This window comes from Crinia signifera, chromosome 6 (assembly GCF_055691185.1).
Source record: "Crinia signifera chromosome 6, ASM5569118v1, whole genome shotgun sequence".
NCBI classification, from domain to species: domain Eukaryota; kingdom Metazoa; phylum Chordata; class Amphibia; order Anura; family Myobatrachidae; genus Crinia; species Crinia signifera.
Window position 1 is genome coordinate 208615417 of NC_139222.1, and position 26199 is coordinate 208641615.

The 26199-nt window shown below is 44.2% G+C and overlaps 1 protein-coding gene and 1 long non-coding RNA gene across 2 annotated transcripts in view; one reads left to right on the plus strand and one right to left on the minus strand.

Moving 5' to 3' along the window:
• LOC146008918 (uncharacterized) overlaps positions 1-18120 on the plus strand; it is a 118580-nt gene extending 100460 nt beyond the window's left edge. Inside the window, exon 3 of the long non-coding RNA XR_014444585.1 lies at positions 17756-18120. This is a non-coding gene — a long non-coding RNA (uncharacterized LOC146008918). The remainder of the gene's footprint in view (positions 1-17755) is intronic.
• TTYH2 (tweety family member 2) overlaps positions 1-26199 on the minus strand; it is a 128873-nt gene that overhangs the window by 69280 nt on the left and 33394 nt on the right. The gene's annotated exons all lie outside the window — the stretch shown is intronic.

Genomic DNA, 26199 nt, shown 5'->3' on the forward strand with positions numbered 1-26199 from the left:
GGAGTAAGAACAGTATACTAGCTATACAAAGTTGTAAACAGACTGTCCTTCGTACAAAAGGAAAGAAAAAGTAAGGATTAAAGAATGGTTAATAACATTTACACAACACACCACAATTTTCTCTGATGCAGCAATTTAGCAAAGTGTTAGAACTGAATGAACATATCTTGGACCTAATCTGGGTCACAAGTAAAGCTGGGTACACATATGTACAATCGTCGGGCCGTTCTTCCGTTCTGCGGACGAACGGCCGTTCGATTGTATATATGTGTACGCAGTCCCGATCCCTTCGTTGCGATCGATAAACGGCCAAAAACGCTCTTGGCCGTCCACGGTCGGTCGAAGGTTCTTTGCTGCTTAATATTCTTCCGACAGGACGGCTCCATATTGAAAGAAAAGTGACATGTGTACGCACGTTCGATCGATATGCAGCCCGTTCCTGCGATCATTCCTCCCAAAAGCAGCACGCCCATGATTGTTTGGAAGGGAGTACATCGGACGTCGCAAGTAAAATTGTACATATGTGTACACGCAGATCGGTCGTATGTTTTGGACGGCCGAACGTGTATTCGGTCGATCGAACGGTCGCAAGAAAAATGAAATTGTACATATGTGTACCCAGCTTAATGCTGATGTTCGTCTCACGTTGTGTACGCATGGAGATGCATCTGAGGAACATTTTATCATAAATCTAATGGAACTTTAATACTGTGAGGAGACCTGCAAAACATGACAGAGGACAGAGTTTTTGAACCTGTGGGCTAGACACATTTTAACCAGAGAAAAATATCTGTTAATTGCAATGCTTATTGGGAGATCTGGTAAGGTCATTAAGAACCATAGAAGGGATTCTGACCATATATGTTGGGCATGTAGGAGGGTTTTAGCTGCAGGACATTTTGGTACCATTTTAAATATAGGTTCAACTAGATGGACTTATGTCTTTTTTTCAACCTTACAAACTGTGTAACTATGAATGCTTGTACACCAGAAGGGCAGAGACAAGCATCAGCGTATAGTCGCAGACACTAAAGTGGTCGTAGAGGCATGTGACACAGATTCAGGCGGCCCCTTGTGCTTTTCTGAACAGCTTTCAATAATAAAAGAACACAGCTTGTTTTTTTTTTATATCATAATAATAGTAAGGAAATCCATAGTAAGGCAGAGCTTAGGTACAGGAGGACAAGACTAGGGTTGGGCTAAGGGGATGCTTGGCAGCACTTGTACAGTATTTGGGATGGAAATGGGATTCTATATTTTAGGACTTCTAAAGTACAGCCAAATGGTAGGCATTTTACTTCGGTTAATGTGATCTAGTTGTCTACTGGTTTACAATTTAGGATCTGAGCAGGTTATGATGGCTACCGAATATTCCGATAATGCTGACAGAGTAAATGGCACTGAGTTGATTCAACTAATAACCTGATTATGGTGGTCTCAGAGTGTACCACAGTGCCATGCGTCACCATTGCTGCCTCAGATCTTGAGCACATGCAGTCACAATCTAGACGTTGTTTCATCCTACAAAATATACCATAATATATCTTAAAAGAACACCAGTTTCAATATTATTTGTGTTTATCTGTAAATACATTATACTTCCAGGTAGTAATTGTAATTAATTTCATCATACACTTAAGCCTTTGAGTGCTAATGTTGCTTGCTCACAGCGACTGTTCTTTTAGTATAAATAAATACAAATACAACTAAGGCTGCCCATACATGGTCCGTTTAACGGATCCGTTTGGGACTTATATAGTACACATCGCATCGCATTGCATGCCTTGTGCAGGCAGGGTGCATGCAATGCGATGCGATAACCAGCTAGTACAAAAAGTATGTGCAGCACATACTTTTTGTACCGTATGATGAGATGCGCAGGAGCGCGCATCTCATAGTACAGAACGGATGGTCCGGGAACGGACCGTCTATGGGCACTTTACGTCAATGAATAGAATTTTAGTTAAATATTGCACCCAAAAAAAAAGGAAAAGCAACGTTGGCACTCAAAGGGTTAATAAAAAAGGTTTGCTTGGCAATTTTCACACCAATTTTGCCAAATTCCCTTGGCGCTCAAAGGGTTAATATTGGAGTGGACCTACATTAAATGATGGGCATACAATTTATGATTCAGTAAAAAATCATTATTACAACTTATTGGAAGAAATCATTTTACTTCGGTCTCCCGGACTGAATAATTATTCATGACCATTTGTTACTGGGGGATTGGTATGAAATCCCGGCGTTCAAAATCCCGATGCCGGAATCCCGACCGCCGAAATCCCGACAAGGGGGGGAATATGGATCACCACCCGGTGCCTCGCTATGCTCGGCATACTAATTTATTCTCCCTCTATGGGTGTCCTGGACACCCACGGAGGGAGAAAGTGTCAGGATTTCGGCGTCAGTATTCCAACTGCATCCCGTTACTGGCCGTGTGTGTCTGAATTTTTGCATGTGATTTCAAGCAGATGTAACCAATATGGTTTGCACGAATAGGTATTTCCTGCCCGGGACAGTTAACAGTACAATATATAATTTTTTAGGAAATATATGTGTGTTATTATTTTCTATATATACACACACTAGCATAGTAGTATATTTCATATTTCACTAATACATGTTGAAAATCTACAAAAATTAGATTAAAAATATTTACTGAACACTGATGCCTGATTTCTATGTGTTTCCTTCTCAAGCTCTCTGTATATGATCCCGACTTGTAAGGAACAAATGCCATGTGTTCATGTTGTATTGTGCATTGAAAGCAATATAACATGAACACGTGGCATTATATTTAAAAATATATATTTACTGAAAAAAAAGAAAAGAAAAAAAAAACAGATGAGATGCTAATCCTACTATTAAGATTTATTGTGTCAGGTTCACCCAAAAGCACCAATGTATCGTTCTAGTCTCCCTGCCTCTGTCCATTTTGTCACTCCGCTGCCTGAACAGCCTAATGTGAGTCTTTGGTAGAGAGGAGATAACGTATGATGCTATTTTAAGGTTTGCCTGTTAAAAACCGCTCTGAGGTTTTGTTATATAACTAGATCCGTCTGACTACCCAATGCCAAAGATGCACGCCCCCCCTTCAGCTCCCACTGATACATGCCTGCCATCTCAAAGTGACATAAAGCAATTGCTCGGATTCTTCATTCCCAACATTTCCCAGGTTCTCTGTTAAACAGCACATCAATACCTCACTGTGAAGGTAACAGGGGTTGGACAGAACAGAAAAATATTGATGATCGTCAAATATAATCCCCGACAGCCAAACTCTGAGCTCTCATTACGTACCGGTATTTAGTTTCTGATATTTTTAGGGTATATTTTAGAATCTTCTCTGAATCTTTTTCAAACATTTGTTGTTAATGTGGTTAAGCCACTCTGCTTGAAATGACCTTTATATGAAGATGTACATACTGTTTGGTGCTTTACTATTGTACCAGCAAAAGATGAAGGTAGGGAAAACTGACTAAACCTAGAACACCAACAGATTGGCATGAATAGGATAGGTATTAACTTTCATAAGCATGTGTAAAATCTCCCACACTATGACAGAGCTTCAGATATTTGACATTGTAGTTATATTTGATGTATATCAGAGGACGGGTTATTGTTCTGTTATCAAACATTTCAGCCCAAACAAATTATAACTGCATGGTCCTTCCAGGTTCAAATAAAATGTTCAAAAGGAAGTTTGCTGTACCAAATGATAGCTGAAGAGCCTGATTCAGTAGCAGCTGCGTCAGTTGCTGCAGCCACAACTGCAAAATTAAGCCAATACCAGAGGGGGCATCTTTTGTATATTGTTGCCCCCTGCCAGCTTGTGTGATCAACTACTGCATCCTAATGATGTGTACCCAGCGCATAATAGCCAGTGACTGGACCTTGGCAAGTGCATGCACACTTTACGATACAGTCATGCTGCATTCCGCAAACTGGTGCTAAGTTGAGATGTCCTCTGTCATCTTGCATGGACAGACAACAAAGGATGTCACTGACGACGCAAGGGAGCGTGCATTGTCTGTGAAAACAACGTTCATTTTATCAGGGTGGCCGTGCATGTCACCCTTCCGTGGTCAGGGCATCTGCTCTGGAAAGGCGGCCATATACTGCTGCGAGAAGTCGCAGCAGTATATGGCCATCCAATTCCCATTGAGCCGCCCGGGACATTTTCGGGTGGCAGGATCACATATGATACATTACACACGGTCGTTCTGCATGTGACCCCCATTGCCCACCATTGGGAGGAGGCCAGTCACAGGTTGGAAGTGCAGGCAGGTCTGACCTCTGATCCGATGCGCACGGGACCACACACCGGATCAGATGAGATGTCAGACACATGCAATTTTGTCCGATTTCACGTAATTTCTCAGCCCAATCCATCGGACTTGGTTGTGATCAGACCAAATTGCATAAATGTATGGTGGCATAAGTGTGAAGACCCTGGCCATAACTGACCGATGTTTATCTTTCTGTGGCTTAGGAGACACTGTGAGCAATCTCACAATACAATACTGGCACGTGAAGTGTGGCATCTGCGCATGCACTGATCATTAAATGCCAGCGTTGTGTGTAAACCATCAGGCTTATGTTCACCTCTGAATCAGGCCCAGAGTTTGTAGATTAGCAGTTATTTTTGCATCTATGCGACATTAATCTGACTAGGGCTCATTTATCCCTATTAAGAATGCACTCACAGAACACATTTATATGGATAGTTATGCAGAACATGGGCAGGATGTACTAGGTATTGCTACTGCGATGTGGTATGCCACTTACCGTATCTACACTGATCGCTTATGTACTTACATATGCGATTTGAACTGCAAGGAACAGCTCTCCCAATTAGAGCTGATCCTTAGGACATTTGGGCCTGGGATTTACATAGCGGTCTCAAGGGGTGCTGGTAGGGACCTGACTAAATCCCTCTCTGGAGAAAATTTGGAAGGAAGTTCATTTTCTTCTATAGGGTAACTCTTGGTTTGTTTATTTTTTAAAGAGTCGGCACTGCTGAAAGAAGGCTAGTGCATACACTGAGGTTTTTGGCTACTGAAAGATCTTCCGTTCAGCACTGCTATTCCTCCTCAAGCTTTGGGCCTCATCATTCCAGAGACCTGTGTTGGTGTAGTTGCAGCAATGAAAAGAGATTTCACATTCACAGCAATCTTTTAACAAATAAAACATGTATGCACCTTATTTTACACTAGCAACCCACCCATGCTTCGCCCGGACACATAGTTGCCTCAGTTTAGAGGATATGTGTAAGGGCACCTGCAGTCCAGTACCATCCCCTGAAGTGCTCCCAGGATATATTGGGTGTCCTGCAGGGGTGTGAGCGACAGGTGCCGTCCAGTGCTATAAACGTGTATCTGGTTCCCGCCAGTCAGGTCAGCAGTGCCTGCATGGGTCCCCCAGGGCATGAGGCCACAGACACACGCTGACAGGAAAATGCGCAGGGGCCATGCCACATGCTCCACCAGATAAAAAGCTCTGAGCTGGGGAGGGGATCAGTGAAGAGACGTAGGGTCACAGCACTGCAGAGGACATCACATCGCGTCGACTCCCGCACCTGGACGTACGTCGGTCACAGTCGTTTGTGGGCGTTCCCGAGTTTTTGGATAAATGCTGATGCCAGAAAGTCAAAATGGATCAGGATGGCACCCTGAACGTAAGTATTCCAGGACGGATTAGGGCGGGGCTCGACAAAACCCAGGGGCCAGGTCGCCATGGTGACCAGTTTCTGCTTCCTGGCGACCAGATTTGCCAGTAAGCAGAACCTCCGGGCAGAGTGGTGGCTTAAATTATTGACATCAGCGGGCCCTGCTGTGGGTTATACTGGTAGATATAACAGCCAGCGGGGTAGCACACGGCAGAGCAGTGCACAGCTCTCCTGGCTGCCGGGAGATAGACAGGGAGAACTGGCAGCAGCCTCTGCATAAGCAGGCGGTCCCCATGGATCCTATCAGGAGCGCTTACAACAGCCTTGGGTGCCCCAGTTACCAGACACATAAGCAGCTGGCCCAGCGGTGAGTTATACTGTTCAATTTAACAGCCAGTAAGGCGGCAGCCTGGCAGACCGGTGCACAACTCTCCCGGCTACCACTGCATCAGAGCAGGTCAGCAGCGTGCCTATTTCAAAACTCAAGCACGGAGCTGCAGTGGTTCCTCCTGATTAGCTCAAGAGCCACCTTGATTTTTGTAATAGTCGCGCCGCGGATCTGCTCTGATACAGCGGCAGCCGGGAGAGTTGTGTTATATTGAACATTATAACCCACCGTGGGGCCAGCTGCTTACGTGTCAGATAACAGGGGCACCCAAGGCTGCTGTAAGTGCTCCTGATAGGATAACCAGCCACGGGAACCCAATGCTTACGCAGAGGCACCAGACACCAGAGGCTGCTGCCAGCTCTCCCTGCCCATCTCATCCTCCCTCATTCATGATCCTGTAATGGTGAACATCCCCGAGCCTGCCGCCTATGTCAAAAATGAATGGCGGCAGGCGGCTAGAGGCTGGGGGAGCAGCAGGGGTTAGAAGAGCTCCGGCGTATGATCGCAGGAGCACAGGTGATTGGGGGGGGGGGGGGTTTGGGGGATGTAACGGGGGCTCAAGAGGTGGTGCACACCTAGACACCACTGGCGCACACCTATTTCATATTTGAGGCATACCACTCAAGGGGTTAAATTGGACAGGATCGTATCTAAAGTGCTATATATTACCATCCTCCAAAATAATACCGCATAAGTCTCTTCCTGACCTTGCTTAAACTAGACTTCTTTCTACTTAATTTTCAACTATAGAAGACACCTCACTTACCCATGTGGCTTTAGTTAAAATAACCCTCTCTCCAAAACTTGCACTCTTATTTTGTGTGCATTTGAATCTGTGGTTGTTCTCCTAAATGAACTAAATAAACATAGTGTAGCGATTTCGTGGTCTATTTACTAAGCCTTCGGCATCGATAAAGTACCAGCCAACCATGTAATAGGTAAACAAGAACATAACATAAAATAAGAAAATAAGCTGAGGTTTCTCTTGCACTATTTGTCTAGACACAGTGTAGATGCTGACCAGTTGGTATTGTCAGCTAGACAGGCAGTGTAACAGCCATGTCAGGACACAGTGAGCAGAGGAATATGAATCAGCAGTGACTTTGATGATGAAAGACCTTGCAGAATTGCTGCAGGTGAAACATGGTACAGAGTTGGCAGCTAATAAAGCAGAGTTAACAGACGGCGGTTTAGCACTATCTTGGGAATTTTTCTACTCCAACAAAAAAAAAAAAGAAGGCATTATAGTCATTAGCTTACCTTTGCTGGAAAAATAAAACCATATAAACATTTAGTTTCTCCTTATATACTTGTAACATGGAACTCCACTGAATACAGTCAAGTCCATAAATATTGGGACAATTTTTAAGCAATTTTCATATTTTGGGCTCTATACACCACCACAATGGATTTTAAATTAACCAAACATGATGTGCTTTAAACTGCAGACTTTCAGCTTTAATTTGGGGGTATTTACATCCAAATCAGGTCAATGGTGTAGGAATTACAATGGTTTCTATATGTGCCCCCAATTTTTAAGCAACCAAAAGTAACGGGACAATCGACTCAAAAGCTATTTCATGGACAGGTGTGGGCTATTCCCTTGTTATTTCATCATCAATTAATCAGGTTAAAGGTCTGTAGTTGATTCCAGTTGTGACATTTGCATTTGGAATCTGTTGCTGTTGACTCTCAATATGAGATCCAAAGAGCTGTTACTATCAGTGAAGCAAGCCATCATTAGGCTGAAAAATCTAAACAAACCCATTAGGAGAGATAGCAAAAACATAGGTGTGGCCAAATCAACTGTTTGGAACATTCTTAAAAATAAAAGAACACACCGGAGAGCTTAGCAACACCAAAGACCCAAAAGTCCATGGAAAACAACTGTGGTGGATGACAGAAGAATTACTTCCCTGGTGAAGGAAAACCCCTTCACAACAGTTGGTCAGATCAAAAACATTCTCTAGGACAGGGGTAGCCAACTCCAGTCCTCAAGAGCTACCAACAGTTCACGTTTTCCAGGTCACCTCACAGGTACACTCATTACTGACTGACACATTTAAAAATATCCACAGGTGGAGCTAAATACTTCACTTGTGATTCTGTGAGGAGACATGGAAAAAGTGAACTGTTGGTAGCTCTCACGGACTGGAATTGGCCACCCCTGTTCTAGGAGGTAGTTTTATATGTGTCAAAGTCAACAATCAAGAGAAGACTTCACAAGAGTGAATATAGAGGGTTCACCACAAGATGTAAACCATTGGTGAGCCTCAAACATAGGTAGACCAGTTTAGAGTTTGCCAAACAACATCTAAAAAAGCCTTTACAGTTCTGGAAAAACATACTATGGACAGATGAGACACCTATCAACTTGTAATAGAGTGATAGGAAGAGAAGAATATGGAGAAGGAATGAAACTGCTTATGCTCCAAAACATACCAACTCATCTGGGAAGCATGGTGTAGGCATGTATGGCTGCCAATGAAACTGGTTCCCTAGTATTTATTGATAATATGACTGCTGACAAAAGCAGCAAGATGAAGTGTTTTGGACAATATTATCTGCTCATATTCAGTCAAATGCTTCAGAACTCACTGGACAGCGCTTCACAGTGCAGATGGACAATGACCCACAGCATACTGCAAAAGCAACTGAGCAACAAAATATCAGATTCTTACCTGATAATATGCTTTCCTCTACTCCACCATGGCAGCCATTACATATGGGTTTTTCCCTGATTGGGTAGCTTTTGGAAAGGAAAAAAAGACTCCTCCTGTATAAAAGGCTCCTCCTCCTTCCTGCTTGTGTCTTTGTTTCTAGCTCTCAAACACAAACAATTAGTTGCACAGAAATACAGGGTAGGGAACTATGCTGCCATGGTGGAGTAGAGGAAAGCATATTATCAGGTAAGAATCTGATATTTCCTCTACCTCCCCCATGGCAGCCATTACATATGGGTAATACCCAAGCACTTCCACGTTTCAGGGCTGGGCAAATCATATTATAACATAACGATAACTTTACATGATGATTCTTTTTTTTATTTTTTTATTTTTTGTGTTTCTTTTTTATTTTTTTTACACCTTATATCACTGCAGACAATACCTTACGTCCAAACTTTGCGTCTGCCGACGCCATCACGTCTAGCCTATAATGTTTAGCAAAGGTGTGCACCAAAGCCCACCCCGCGGCTTTACATAGTTCTAGTATGGATGCTTCACCCTTTTCCGCCCATGAAGTTGCCATTGCTCGGGTTGAATGCGCCTTCAACCCTTTGGGTGGTTCTGCTTCCATCACTTTATAGGCTTCTAGAATACAGCACCGAATCCATCGGGCAATTGTCATTTTCGACACCTTCTGCCCTTTGTTCTTACCCTCTGTAAGTATGAATAGGTTTTTATCCTTTCTGATTTCTTCCGTTCTTTGTTTATATATTGTCAGGGCCCTAACTACATCAAGTTTGTTTAATCGAACTTCCTTATCATTTTTAGGATTCCCACAGAACGACGGGAGTATGATCTCCTGATTTACATGAAAATTCGATACTACTTTGGGCAAGAATTGCGGATTTGTCCGTAATACTATTTTATCTTGAAATTCATTCATGAATGGCTCCTCTGACCACAGCGCCTGTATCTCCGACACTCTTCGGGCCGACGTTATGGCCACCAGGAAAGCCACTTTCCAGGTAAGTATTTTAAGCGAGACTTCTTGTAACTGTTCAAACGGCTCTTTAGTGAGTGCATTGAGCACTAAATTCAAGTCCCATGGTGCTAACGGCTGATGAAACCTTGGCCTTATCTTTTTCGCCGCTTGAAAGAACCTCTGGATATATCTATCCTCTGCTATATTTTTGTCCAGCATCGCTGCTAGTGCTGACACCTGTACTTTCAGAGTGCTAACTACCAGCCCCCTATCCAGGCCTTCTTGTAGGAAATCTAATATCACTGGAATCTGTTCCGGGCTTCTGTTTTTGTCCCTGCACCATGATGTGTACTTTAACCAAGTTTTATAATACACTTTCGACGTATTTTTCTTTCTTGCCTTAAGTAACGTTTCTACCACCTTACTAGAGAAGCCTTTCTTTAGCAGTGTCCTGGTCTCAACAACCACGCCTTCAGATTCCAGGCTGATGGCTGATCCTGCTGCACTCTGCCCTGTATCAGCAGATCCGCCCTCCTTGGGAGTTGTATCGGTCCCTCTATTGTCATACGAAGTAGTTGGGGAAACCACGGTCTCCTGGGCCAATTTGGCAAGATTGCGATCACGGTCGCCTTCTCCCTTTGCACCTTTCTTAGGAACCTTGGGATTATTGGGAACGGTGGGAATGCATAGAGAAGTTGCTTTGGCGCGTCCCACTGCTCGGCCTGTGGGTCCTGGAACCTTGAAAAGTACCTCTCTACTTTCCTGTTTTGCCTTGATGCCATAAGGTCGACACACGGGTTGCCCCAGTTCTCCACTAGCATTGCAAAGACTTCTCTGTTCAGTCCCCACTCTCCTGATACACACAGAGTCCTGCTTAGGCCGTCCGCCACCTGGTTGTCCTTGCCTGCCAAGTAAACTGCTTTTACACTTAGTGTTTGTACCTCTGCCCAGGTCAGCAGTTTCTCGGCCTCCTGCATCATGCCTACACTCCGTGTTCCTCCTTGTCTGTTTATGTATGACACAACTACTTGGTTGTCCGATCTGACCACCAGCTCCTTGTTCTTCAGTATTTTCTGAAAAACTCTGCATGCGCACACTACTGCCCTCATCTCTTTGAGATTCGAGTGCATTTTTTTCTCGTCTGTTGACCAGACCCCTTGGGACGACTGACCCTCGCAGACTGCTCCCCAGCCGGTTCCACTCGCATCTGTCGTTATCACCACCTGGTCGTGCAAATGAAACAGTCTTCCTGCCTGCAATCTGCTTCTGTCTGACCACCACCTCAGATCTTCTTTCGCCCTTTGCGTTAGTCGAATTCGCTGGGTCAGATCCTTGTTGTTGCCATTCCACTGCGTCAGATAGCACCTCTGCAATTTTCTCGTATGGAACCTTGCCCACTGTAAGGTTTCCAACGCCGAGGCCATCAGTCCCAACACCTTCATACATGCTTCCGCTGTAGTCACTGATTTCCCTAGTAAGGGTTTTATTGATTGAATTAATTTTTCCTGTCTTTCTGGCGTCAAAGTGACCCGGAGCGCCTGAGTGTCCAGAATTACTCCCAAGTACTTTATCTTGTTTGACGGTTCGGTACTTATGTAGTATCTGGGCTGCCGATTTCTAAATCGGGTCGGATCGGGAGATCGCATCGCATCGCATGCGACGCGATGCGATGACCCGATTTTTCCATAGGAATCAATGTTAAAATGGACTGAGTTCATTTTAACATGGAATTCAATGGAAAAAATGGGTCCTTTTCATACCCCTACTATCCAAGTGGGCATGGAGTTGGATATAAACCTGTGGCGAGCGTAGCGAGCCACCGAGCCCGAAGCGTGGCGAGCGAAGCGAGCCCCGCGAGGGGACGAATACCGTCCCCTCGCGGGGCTCGCTTCGCTCGCCACGCTTCGGGCTCGGTGGCTCGCTACGCTCGCCACAGGTTTATATCCAACTCCATGCCCACTTGGATAGTAGGGGTATGAAAAGGACCCCTTTTTCCCATTGAATTCCATGTTAAAATGGACTCAGTCCATTTTAACATTGATTCCTATGGAAAAATCGGGTCATCGCATCCGATGGTCGCATGCGATGCGATATCGCATCTGATTGTATGCCTTAACTTAAGGCATACAATCAAAAAATCGGCAGCCCAGATACTACATAAGTACCGACGGTTCTAATTGACTTTTGCTTTTGTTTATCAGTCACCCGTGCATTGTCAAGAATTGTAACACCTCCTTGGTGTGTTTCACTGCCAGTTCCCTTGTTTCTGCCATGATTAGCAAGTCGTCTAAGTACGGCCATATCACTATGCCCTTTTGTCTTAACTTTGCCACCAATACCACTAACACTTTGGTGAATGTTCTTGGTGATGTTGCTAGGCCAAACGGTAGCGCCCTGAATTGGTAACTTACCCCCTGGATAGAAAACCTTAGGTACTTCTGATGGCTGACACAAATGGGCACGTGGAGGTACGCGTCTTTGAGGTCTATAGAAGTCATGTACGCGTCCTTCTTGAGGTCTGGTAATATGCTTCTTACCGACTCCATCCTGAACGTTCTCACTTCTACTAGCTAGTTCAGTTTTCTTAGATCCAGTATCGTCCTAAATCCCCCAGACGGTTTTTGAACCACAAAGAACCGTGAATACCAGCCCTCTTCTATTTGTGACTGTGGTGTTTCCACCACCACTTTCTGCTGTATCATCTCTTTTAGGCTGGACAACAAGGCTTCCTTTTCCACCGGATCCCTTGGTATTGGAGATTCCGTGAAGAATGACCCTGGACGTTTTTTGAACTCTATTTTGTAGCCTTGTCGTACAATCTCCAGTACCCACTTGTCTGAAGTGGACACCTCCCAGGTGCTCTGAAATTCGAGCAACCTGGCCCCAACCGCCTGGGGTTCGGCGTCATTGTGTATTTTGTTTTGTGGCGAATTTGCTGTCTCTGCCTCTTTGGGCACGAAAATTCGCCCTTGAAAGCCAGGTACCTCTTCTGTACCCTCTGCCCGGCCTGTAGCTTCTCGCCTCTCTATATTCCTGACTCTGGAATTTAAAATTTCTATTTCCATGTATACCTTTTAACCTTTCTGCTCTATTTTCATGGTGGCTTACCCCGACTTTTGTATGGCTTGTCTCTTTTCTTCCTCCATTTTTAGGTAGTCTAGTCTAAAAAGACATGATACCTTAGTGTCAAGCGGCAAAAAAGACATAAACACTCACATTATGAGCGCACACTCACCACCCAGTGGTAACTTTCCGCCAAACGACACCTCCGTCTGCCGCCGCTTACACACCTCAGCTGGGAGCTCCGTTGGTGGCATAGCTGCCTAGCGCTGCTGCTCATATACTGGCGCGCCGGCCCCCCTCCAAATCGGAGCCGGCCGCGTCATCCAGCCGCGCGCTGCGTGCCCGCGTCCAGCACTCACTGATGCGCGCTCCCACGCAGGTGACGCTGAAGCGCACATCGTCATCTTCCGGCGCCTCCGTGCGCGCACGCCTTCTCACTCGCAGCTCCATGTTGCTGCGAGTGTCCCCGACGTCCGCCCGGCTTCACTGTTTGATGGACCCGGACAGATGACCGCTCCCTCGGTCACCTAGGACGCCACCGCCTGTAGCCGCCCACACCTGAGGACGGCATGCGGCTCGTGAGACCCGGGCACTCTCAGGTACCCATTCTCCCCTCAATAACCCCGGAGGGAATGAGGGGAGGTTTTTTAGCCAAACTTCGCAGGGCAAGCCACCACCTTTCTGCTACCCATGTTTTTAGGGAAAGGAAAAAAAAGACACAAGCAGGAAGGAGGAGGAGCCTTTTATACAGGAGGAGTCTTTTTTTCCTTTCCAAAAGCTACCCAATCAGGGAAAAACCCATATGTAATGGCTGCCATGGGGGAGGTAGAGGAAATTTTGTTTATGGCAAATAAGTGGAATGTTATGCAATGGCTGAGCTGAATCCGATTGAGCATGCATTTCACTTGATGAAGACAAAACTGAAGGAAAAATGCCCCAAGAACAAGCAGGAACTGAAGACATTCGCAGTAGAGGCCTGGCAGAGCATCAGGCTGTAATTGACTGCAAAGGATTTGCAGCAAAGTATTACAAAGTGAAAGTTTGATTAAGGGTTGTTTAGTTTGTCCCATTACTTTTGGTACCTTAAAAAGTGGGAGGCACATATACAAACCATTGAAATTCCTATATAACGTTCAACTGATTTGGATGTAAATACCCTCAATTTAAAGCTGAAAGTCTGCAGTTGAAGCACTGTTTGGTTTATTTCAAATCCATTGTGGTGTGGTGGAGGTGTATAGAGCCCAAAATATAAGAATTGTGTTAATGTCCCAATATTAATGGACCTGACTGTACTAGTGTGCTACAGTAAAAAGCGCTGGGCTCCTAGATCAGTATCTTGATGACAGATCGACAATCAATAGGTTGACAGAATATGGTTAATTGGTTTACAAATGATATGGTGGACATAAGTTTTATTATTTACTTTTTCATAATTTACTAATTATGTGGACTCCGACTGGGAACAGTAAAGTCCACGAAGCATGGCAGGCGAAATGAGGGGGGATGCGGGACTCTAATTTGGGGATTATGAGATGAAATCGAGCTGAAACCAAAAAGTTGACCTTTTAGGGTCAACATGCAAAGTTCAACATGGTCCAACACACTGTTGACCTTTTTTCACTGTCAGCCTATTATAACACACACTCCTATAAATCAGTTATATATATATATATATATATATATATATATATATATATATATATATATATATATATATATATATATATATAATATATACACTAAACATCAGCACTCACCTTTCCTAGTTTTGGGGTGCCCTATGGCTTGTGACCACATTGTTTAAACAGACATTGGATGGGCTCTGCACACACTAAATTAACTGATAATAAATAATGGAGATTTGGGTCATGAATTGATCAATGCATTTAAGCCTGCAGCCCCCGTCAAGGGACCCCACTGTTCTGCAGGTCCTACCACTATCGCTGAAAATGGCTGCAATACACATAGCTATCACATCAATGTTTGATACCAGGCATGTAATCAGAATCAGAATCAGAATCATCTTTATTGGCCAGGTATACTTGCGTATGCTTGGAATTTTTTGTGGTAACAGTGCAGCATCAATCAGGGAACACAAAGGGGGTGGGAAGAGAGGCATAAACATACATCACATACATTTCACATGTATCTAGAAAAGTTCGAGTTAGTATTTGGTATGTTCAATTACGGTTTAGTTGGTGGACAGCTATTGGGAAGAAGCCTTTTGTAGTTCTTGTCGTCTTTGCTGGGATGGACCTAAAACGTCTGCCTGACGGAAGGGGTTCAAACAGGTTGTGGCCAGGGTGTAGCTTGTCCGCCAAGATCTTTCCTGCACGCTTATTGACCCTGGATAGGTATAGTTCTTGGACAGTGGGGAGCTCCGCCCCAATGATCTTTTCTGCCATCCTCACCACTCTTTGCAACTTTCGTCTGTCATTCTCGTTTGCTCCTCCGAACCAGATTGTGATTGAGGAGCAAAGGACAGACTCTACTATGGCAGTGTAGAAGATGAGCAGCAGCTCCTGCGGGATGTTGAATTTCTTGAGTTGCCTCAGGAAGAACAACCGCTGCTGAGCCTTCTTGACAGTTGTAATGATGTTGGGACCCCATTTGAGGTCGCAGGAAATCTTTGTTCCTAGGAATTTGAAGGAGTCGACCCTCGACACTACTCTGTCAGATATTATGAGTGGGTGCATGGCATTTGGTTTCCTTCTGAAGTCCACCACCATCTCCACCGTTTTGAGGGGGTTGAGGTCAAGGTTGTTTCCGCTACACCATTTAGTTAGCCGATCCACCTCCCGTCTGTATGCCGACTCGTTTCCATCCATGATTAGGCCGATAACCGTTGTGTCGTCTGCAAATTTTATAATTTTTACTGACTGTTCTGCTGAGGTGCAGTCGTTTGTGTAGAGGGAGAAGAGCAGGGGGGAGAGGACACATCCTTGAGGGGCACCGGTGCTAATTGTGCATGTGTTTGAAATGAATGCGCCTGCTTTCACCGCCTGTTTCCTTTCAGTCAGGAAGTCAGTGATCCAGGAGCATGTAGGTTCTGGGACTCCTAGTGAACGGAGTTTTGGCTCCAGGATGTGAGGGATGATAGTGTTGAATGCCGAGCTGAAATCAACAAATAGTATCCTTGCATAGGTGCCTGGACTGTCCAGGTGCTGTAGAATGTGGTGCAGCCCTAGGTTGACTGCATCCTCGACACTTCTGTTTGCTCGGTAGGCAAACTGCAGGGGGTCGAGGTGAGCATTTGTAACAACTCTCAGGTGGTTCAGCACCATACGTTCAAGCACTTTCATGACCACCGATGTTAGTGCAATCGGCCTGTAGTCATTGAGGTCTTTCGCAGTTGAGCTCTTGGGAACCGGGACGATAATTGAGGCTTTGAAGCAGGTGGGGACCTTGCACATTTCTAGTGAAGTGTTGAAAATCCTGGTCTGAAGCTCACAGCAGACTTTGCTTTTATAGGTGAGCAGCTACCAACACACCTGTCACTAATCATCTAGGGAAATGGCTAACACAAGCTATGGAATCTTAGTTAAAAACAGGGTGCATGAGAGAATGTGACCACAATAAGACTAATTAAAAAAAATTAATCTAATTATGTGATAGCTATGTGTATTGCAGCCATTTTCAGCGATAGTGGTAGGACCTGCAGAACAGTGGGGTCCCTTGACGGGGGCTGCAGGCTTAAATGCATTGATCAATTCATGAACCAAATCTCCACTATTTATTATCAGTTAATTTAGTGTGTGCAGAGCCCATCCAATGTCTATATATATATATATATATATATATATATATATATATATATATATATATATATATATATATATATATATATATATATATATATATATATATATATATATATATACATATACAGCAGGTTTAGATATGGGTGCACACTCTGCCAGGGTGACATGTAAGGACTGTTATATTATCACTGTAAGCCTCCTATACAATGGTACATTGTGTGACAGCAATAACACAGTGCCCCCAGCTGTTATACCCTGGCTATACCCAGGGGTGGGGGCGCTAAATTACTGCTTTGTCCAGGGTGACAAAAATCCTAGTTTTGGCCCTGCACCAAATTGACCGATTTCATTAGGTACAAAATGCTTTGCCCCGGACTTCTGTGTCAGTGCTAGTTCAGTCCAAAATCAAAAATCAGGACCGCACCAACTGCCACCCAATTACTGACAAACATTGATGTATGGGACTCAATGTCAGTTTGAGTCCCTCTGCATTTTATAAATAATGGAATGGGCCAGGTTGGAAGATATGATACATTTATAGTGAAAACAATCTCTATGAATCAATAAAGGGCTGGATTCAATTAGCCACATTAATTACAGTGGTCTTTTATCTGTGATTGGGGATACGCAATTGCAACCCGCAGAATGCACTTAACAGAGATTTCTCTTCAAGCATCAGGAAGCTGAAACAGAAATCCATGGAAGGTAGGGCTTTCTACCCTTAACAAATGCAAAATGTATTAACCTATAGCTCCAGGCACTTATGCTGGAGCGCATAGTAAACATACTGTATGCTAGCTGTGGATCTGCCGCACAAGGAAAGGGGCTTGTAATAAAAAGCTCCTAGCATAAAAATCTGAGGCTACAAGCACATTCTGATGAAAATTAAAAACAAATAAGTAGACTTTTAGGTACTTATGTAATATCTGGGCTCCCGTTTTTCTTATGAGACCGCGTCCCCTCGCGGAGCTCGCTGCGCTCGCCACGCTTCGGGCACGGTTGCTCGCTGCGCTCGCCACACTATATAAAATCAACTCCATGCGTAGTTGGATAGTAGGGGTATGAAAAAATGGGGTGCATTTAACATGGGAGCCCAGATAATACATAAGTACCGACTTTTAATTAATATTTTCTTACTGAGGAATTATGTGATATTTGGATTTTCCAAGGTTTTCAACTTTGTTCCACATGAAATATCTAACTCCAATTTTTTACCTTTCTTTTTAGTTTCTCATCAGAGCACTGTGTATGCCCGTGATAGCTAACCTGTGACACGCCAAGGCACTTTGACCGGCACGCGTCTGACCTACCGGTGTGCGGAGAGTGAAAACCCGGAAGTGCGCAAGGGAAGCGGCTAAGCTGGCACGCATGCTGCACCGACAATGGAAGGAGACAGAGGGGGTCGTTGCCTGTCCACTGGAGGGAGCACAGCTTACCTTCCAACAGGAGAAGCTGACAGCCGGGTCACGAGAGACAGAGTGCCAGTGGCCTGGGAACTGGGACTGCCCTGGTGAGTGCACAGCCCCGGCAGCAGGATCAAATGTTTGTCCTTAAGTCCCCGCTGCAGCAGTCGCTGCCTGCTCCGCTCTGCACGCTGCAGCCGCCACCCCCCCCCCCCCCCCCCCCCGCATGCTGCCACTCACTGTGTCCCCGACCCTGCCCGTTCGGTGATGCTGCACCCCTCCACTGTGTAACGGATCTGCGGCAAAAGACAGTGAGCAGTGCACCACTGGGAGGACTGGGATAAAGTAATTTTCTCTAAATAATCCCCTTTCAGATTGTTTGGTGCATCTGGCCAAACACTAGAGAAGAACACGTGATAAGTCATGTATCAACATCAGTATCAGTCATGTATCAAGCCAACAGTTAAGCATCTTGAGATCTTTCATGTGTGGGGTGGCTTCTCAACCAAGGGACTGGTCTTACAGCCAAGAATAAAGAATAGTACCAAAACATCCGTCAAGAGCAAATTCTTTCAACCATCCAAGAACCATTTGGTAACCATATCATTTCCAGTAAGATGAAGTACTTTGCCATAAGGCAAAAGGGAACAAAAAACATTGACATTTTGGGTCCATGGCCAGGAAACTCCCCAGACCTTATTCCCATTGGCTACATTTGGTCAAACCTCAAGAGATGTGTTGACAAACAAAAAACAAATTCTGACAAACTCCTAGCATTGATTAGGCAACAATGGTCAGCCATCAGTCAGTATGCGGCCCAGAAGCTGATTGACAGCATGCCATTGCGAATTGCAGAAGTCTTAAAAAAACACTTCAAATATTGACTCTTTGCATAAACTTAGGTGGTTACACATTATACGATTTACGTTAATGATAGGCACGATAATGATAAGCGCAACTGAACCTGCTGTATAAAAACTGTTAATAAATAATTATATCATTGTGCATATTGTTAAGTGTGTATCCACTATATCAGTGGTTCCCAACCCTGGTCCTCAAGTACCCTCAACAGTGCACGTTTTCCAAGTCACCCGGCAGGTACACGCATTATTCAGGCACATTTGAAAAGATCCACAGGTGGAGCTAATTATAGCACTTGTGATCCTGTGTGGAGACCTGCAAAACATGCACTGTTGGGGGTACTTGAGGACCAGGGTTGGGAACCACTGCACTATATGGTTAACTATACTCGCTCCCGATGATGGTTAACTGTAACCCCTATCGTCTGTCAAATCTTACGATATTGTCAGGGACTACTTTTTCAATGGGGGTCCCCAGTAATGTCATTGAACAATATTGTTACGTGTGTGCCTAGCGGCCATTTGTTTTGCGGGGCCGATATGGTTGCCCCATATACTATCATGTGTATGGGGCATTTGACACTTGAGCAAACTTTGTGAAAATCAATACTTGTGTCATTCACAAAACTTTTGGCCATTGGCATGTAATAAACCAGTTATTCTTAAAACAATTTAAAATTTCTGTATATATTTCTCCTTCATCAATGGAACTCAGCTGTGACAATTAAATAAATCACTTGGTATTTCAGTAAACCTCATAGATGAAATCTCAGGGAATAAAAGAACAGTGTGAAAATGAACAGTATAATGTGGTGAACAGTACTGCAAATGATAAAAATATGCTTTGCAAAGCGGTGTAATATGTCAGTGACATATAACATAGAAGATATTAACCCTTTGAGTGCCAACTTTGCTGTGAGAGATCCTCAAAATCAGTAACGCTGTCCCTGATCCCCTCGTTAACTAGGACATAATGAGGAATGATGTTCCAGAAGATGCCCTGGGACAGGTGCAGTTATTCTGCTAACAGTCCCATCCCCACTGAAAAATCCCCTAGAGTATTTAAAGGACATGACAACTTTTGGACTATTTGGGATGTGTATTTGATATGTATCGGTTATCCTGCTATCCTTTGTTTATATGATATTTGCATTGCTGTATTATCCTGAAAGAACAATTCATATAAACAACAGTAAAGGATATATAATTGATCTGCCTGTAATGTGTCATACAATAAAAAAAATTAAACGTATTGTGTTGCTCATCATTCATTTCTTTATTGTTAGAATTTATTTATAGGCGGATTCAGAAACCGGTTAATAGGTCAGATGGGAGCCCATTACTTACTGTACTACCATCTAAAGAACAACAGAATTCCCCCAAATACATAAGGTATGGATTGGCCTCTACAAATGAGCCAAATAACAAGTGTAGCTGCTGGTGGGGAAGGTCATTAAGGGCTACTCAATCTCCCGCCGCTATTCCCGATGGGGGAAATAGCGGCGGAGCCCTATTCAATGCCGTCTTCCCCAACAGCACTGAACAGGGATTTCGGCTGAACGTGCCCGACTTCACAAGCAGTCGGGCACATTCTGCCGAGAACGGCCGGGAATTGACGAGCTCCCGGCCGCAGCTCAATGTTTTCCGGCCACATCTCACGGCCAAGCCCCCTTTTCGGCATCCGGCAGGCGGGACACTGATGCCTGCCGTTTCAGTGTTGAGCCAGCCAAGAACAGGACAGGGTCAAGGCTGACAGTCGTAAACCTGCATTGAATACCCCCCATTTGACTACTGTATAACTGTTAACAGATGCCAATAAGGAAATCATTAGTTACTGCCATTTCTGTGCTGCCAGCTGTGTTACAACATGGCCGGAGAGACAACAGAAGCATTAATCCATCACTGTAAAACTACAGTAATTTATTGGCAATCTTCGTCTTACCCTATTTATCATAGTCAGAATCCTTAGTCTGATGTGTTAGATATGGCTATTCATACTTCCATGCCACATGGGTACATTTGTGGTTAGAGTGACTGTATGGCAGGTGTTTTCCTCTAGTGTCCTCTGCTGTAAAGAGGCAATTGTTTCCCATGCCAGCTGCTGGCACCAAGCAGGCAGTAGAGATTACCAGAGTAGGCAGTGAAGAAATGACAGATTTCTGTTGTGTGAAGTGAAATAAGCAGTGAATGTAATATAGCAATAGCAGTACGGAATGGTCACACTGACATAGACAGCATACTGCAGGTCTGCTGGTCTAGCACAGCTAGTACTGATTAATTCATGCACCAGTGTAATGCAATTATTATGGGACTGTTGCTGACCTGTCACTTTCCCCTCCACACCCCCTGAACCAAACGTGCAGATCAGTGCTTCACAGGCTGGCCCAGATTATAGACACAATCCTCATGCTAAGCTCTAGGAAAGAGCGAAATCTAATCAAAGTGATTCAGAGACCTGGGCCAGAAACCCCTGCTGAGCTGTGGAAGAGATTCAAGCAACTGCGATGCAATAGAATAGGAGAACGAGATGAAATATGATTGGTTGTCCCAGCAACAGTCTTACAATGTGGTGTCATGGAATCCAGGAAAACACAGGTAATGCCACCATGCATGGCAATATCACTTTTCAAAGATTTAAACATGACACTGTGCACCACAATACACACCTATAATACATTACATTGACATGTTTTCTTACGTCGGTATATGACATTTATTTATTCTGGTTTCATTTTAGATCTTTGATCAAGATATGCAGTACTATATAGATATCCTGTTATAATTAACAATATGCCTATATTAACTAACATTCATGCCTATTTTGTCTAAAGACATTTATTGATGGATATCACAATTACTGACCAATGATCATTATGGTGCTATCCAATTAGCGCCCAATTTTATCAGCTGGAAATAGGATTGGGTATAAGTCCCCGAGCCCATGTGTTATTGTGGGTCAGGGTAGCTGCTTATCAGGGATAATGCTTTGCATACCTCAGACATAATACTTGATAAGAGTGGGTACCAGGGGGAAAGGATGGCAACAACAGGGCTAATAGGATAGCCTCCAGCAAGCTATCAGCAGCAGTGTAGTACTTCTGCTAATAGGATAACCCCCCGAGAGAAATACAAACTCCAAACATGAAGCCTATTCAACCCTAATGCTTTGAGGGAGCACTGCTAACCACTGTTTCACCATGCCTAAGATATATATATATATATATATATATATATATATATATATATATATATATATATATATATATATATATATATATATATATATATATATATATATATATATATATATACATATACACACAAATACAGATGACCGCACTCTCACCCAAGAAAGCAACAGTGGGGTGCCCAACCAAAAGCACCGGCCAAAGGGCAGGTACTCAAAAATAGTCCAGAAATCCACACACAAGGTGTAGAATGGGGAGCACTCTCCAATCACAAATATAATTTTGTGAAAATCCAAATGAGTTAAATAATGAAATAAAGAGACATCACAATCCTTGGAGGTAAAAGGTGATATATTAGTATGACAGCCCCGACGTTTCGGTCCAAATCAAGGACCATTATCAAGGAGCCTAAGGCATACAGAAAAACATTGGTCATATACACATTAACATTACAGCAAAAATGTGCAAGAAAACAGCAAAGTAAAAGTAAAGTCTTACATTGTCATCAAAGTATACAGGTAGTCAGCGATGAGGTAATCTCTGCCATGTAGGACAGGACAAAATCAGCTACCTAGTGAGTGCAGTCCGGGTCCCGCTATATATACCCATAGGAAGGGGTTAAGGAGCAGGAGATTGCGCCATAATAGCCTGCGTGTCAGGCTGTTGGAGCGCAAGGCGATTTCCGGAAATACCGGAAGTCAAGTGGTCTGTGGAACGCACTTGACACGCATAGCTTCCGGGTAGCCGGGAGCTGTGTCATAGTTATAGGAGTACGGAGCGGTGGATGAAAGAACTGCGCTGAAGCGTACTTATTAAACAATGTGAATGGATGATCAAGGGTCAATCAGGACCCATTAAGGAGACAATTAGTCAGATGGGATTATGAGGGATCGCGCATGACAGGGTAGATAGCGAGAGCCGGAGCCAGAAGCAGGAAAGTGCTGGAGAGGCAGATAGAAGGGATAATGGTTACAAATAATACTGAGGGGCCAGAGCGAGTGCCAGAGGGCACTGTATAGTAGTCTGACGAGTAACCAAGCTAAATTGGTGAAAATTAAATGAAAATAAATCATAAATGTCCGGGAGTGCTAAAGGAGAGAGAGATAAACGATGTGAAAGTTATTCTAAAACTAGACAGGAGGAGGTGGTAATGTGCATAAGGAGGGTACATTGGGGATGACAGATGTTATTACAAAGGTGAATAATTACACAAACAAGAGGGCGTGGCTACACATATATAGGTTATAGAGACAATTATGCTGTAAATACAGAGCATACATAGGAATAGGATAAAGCATGAATACATGATGGTACAACGGGATAGACAATGTTTACATAAGTGTCTCAAGAACAGCGGATAATGTATAAAGACATAGACATATAGGTAGGAGATGGATTCATCAGGATGGTCTCAGGAAAATAGACAGGGGGTTGTTTTCATTAAGACCTCTCGGTGCGATGGTGTCGAGTCTGTGAATCCAGCGACTTTCAAGTTTTTTTAGTCTCAGGCCCCTGTCACCTCCGCGGGGTGATGGGGGTACCCAGTCAATGAGTCGGCACCGGAGGTTGGCGTTCTGATGACCTGCTGCAAGGAAATGTCTGGGGATGGGCAAATCTGCTTTCTTAGATTCAAGTGCATTACGGATAGAGTTCCTGTGGTTTGCCATCCTCTCTCTAAATTTCCTGGAGGTCATGCCTACATAGGCCAGTCCACAAGGGCAGTTCAGGAGATAAATAATATGGTCCATTTGGCAATGGAGGCGGTATTTAATTTTTATCGGTTTACCCGAGTGGGGGTGCGGGAAGGTAGGGCCAGGGGTCATGCTGCTGCAAGTTGTGCATCCAGTGCATCGGAAACATCCGGGACGTTTAGTGTGTAGCCAAGTAATGCTGCTGTCGGGTGTGGGGTTCACCATCGGGCGCATGAGCAATTGTTTCAGGTTGGGTCCTCTCTTATGGGCAATCATTGGAGGTCCATATTGTTGTAGTTTAAGGTTTTTATCGGTGGCGATGATGGGCCAATGCTTTCTTAAGCTCTTCTGGACGTTAGATGATACATGGTCGTACTGGTTTACAAACACCATTCTTGGGGGTTTTGTAGGTGTCGTCGGGGCATTAGGCCGTGGTTGCAGTAGGTTGGATCTGGCTTTGACAAGGCAGCGTTTCAGGGTGCTGGATGAGTAACCTCGTTCAGAGAAGCGGTGGGTCATTTCTTGGAGTTGAACTTCCATCGTGGCTTGGTCTGAGTTGTTTCGGATGACCCGCATGTATTGGGAGATGGGTAGGTGTTCTTTGAGGGCTGGAGGATGTTGACTGGTTGTTGAGAGTAATGTGTTGCGGTCCGTAGGTTTCCTGAATAGGCAGGTATGCAGAGTGCCATCCTTGATGGAGATGTTGATGTCCAGAAAGTTTATGGACTGCTGGTCACTAAGATGAGTGAATTTTATGGGACAATTGAGATCATTCAGGGATTGAACCATTAGATTAAATGCTGCTGTTGTGTCTGACCAGATTAAGAACACATCGTCGATGTAGCGCTTGTAGAAGAGTATCTGCTGGCCATATTTTGGCATGATGTGGGTCTCCTCAAAGTCAGCCATGTACAGGCAGGCGTACGACGGGGCCAAATTAGACCCCATCGCAGTCCCAGACACCTGTATGTAGTACTTGCGTTGGTAAAGGAAGTGATTGCATGTGAGAATTGCCTCAGATAAGTCGACCAAAAAGTTAGTAGGTGGTTCGAGGGTGGGTCGGACATCCAGCCTGGATTTCAATACCCGCAGGCCGTCCGTATGCGGGATCACTGTGTACAGCGAGCACACGTCCATAGTGGCCAATAATACCGAGTTTGGTGGGAATTCGATGGACTTTAGTTTTCCGATAAAGTCAGTGGTATCCCGGACATATGTATTGCCGGAGGTCACCAGGGGTTGCAAAAAATTGTCCACATAGATGGCTAGGGGTTGTAGTAGGGAGAGTCTGGCGGAAATAATGGGTCTTCCAGGTGGGTGAGAGTGGGATTTATGGATCTTGGGTAGAGTGTATATGATGGGGCACAAAGGGAAGTCTACTGTCAAGTATTCAAAGGTCTCTTTAGTGATCCACTGGTGAGTCAAGCCGTCTGTGAGCAGTCTATCGATGCGTTTTTTGAATTCTGGGATAGGGTTCTGTGGTACCGTCTGGTAGGTATTGTTGTCAGCCAATTGGCGCTGTATTTCGGTATGATAGTCAGACCAGTTTTGTACAACCACCGCCCCACCCTTGTCAGCTGGGCGGATGACCAAATTGGGGTCATCTCTCAGGGTTTTGAGGGCCGTACGTTCAGCTTGGGTTAAATTGTCAAATCTAGGTTTAGGCGATGATTGTAGAATATCATTCTCGACCAGTCGTGTAAAAGTTTTGATGCTGGGGTTGAGTGAGATAGGGTCAAACACTGAGGGTTTGTGGAAACTAGAACGGGGAGCAGTGTTGGTAGCACCTGCAAATTGTTCTTGTAGCCGTAATTTTCGGCTGAACTTATAAATATCGACGGTGGTATCAAAGTTGTCATGTGGACAAGTGGGGACAAAGGACAACCCCCTGGCTAGAAGCGAATTCATTGCCGGGGTGAGGGGTGTATTGGACAAATTGAATACTAGGTCAGTACTGGTTTCCTGACCCTTTTTCCTAGTTCGGCCACACCGAGGGTGTGGTCTATGCCCCGTCCTCGCCCTCTTGGCGGTTTTCTGGCTTTGGAACTGTTGCCAGGGTCTGATCCTAAAAAATCAGATTGTGGCCCTGATTGCTCGTTATCTGATGCTGATGTGGAAGATCCGGTATTGAGGCGATAAGGGTTGGGTTGGCGCCTATATATATATATATATATATATATATATATATATATATATATATATATATATATATATATATATATATATATATATATATATATATATATACACATACATACATATAATTTGATACATAACATATTAGATATATTATGGTAACCCTTCCCATAAAGATATCTGATGCTGCCAGCTCTGTACTCTTTATTCTGGCTCCATATCTTTATTATTATAAAACAGAGAATAAGCATGTGCAGGGGAGGTGTGAGAAGAATAGGGAGATGTGATTGGCATGGGTGGCAGGTGTCAATAGTGTGGGTGGATAGCTGATTGGCATGCGTGGAATATGTTGGTAAAAATCAGCTACATGGTAGATCATGTGGGATCTGGGGC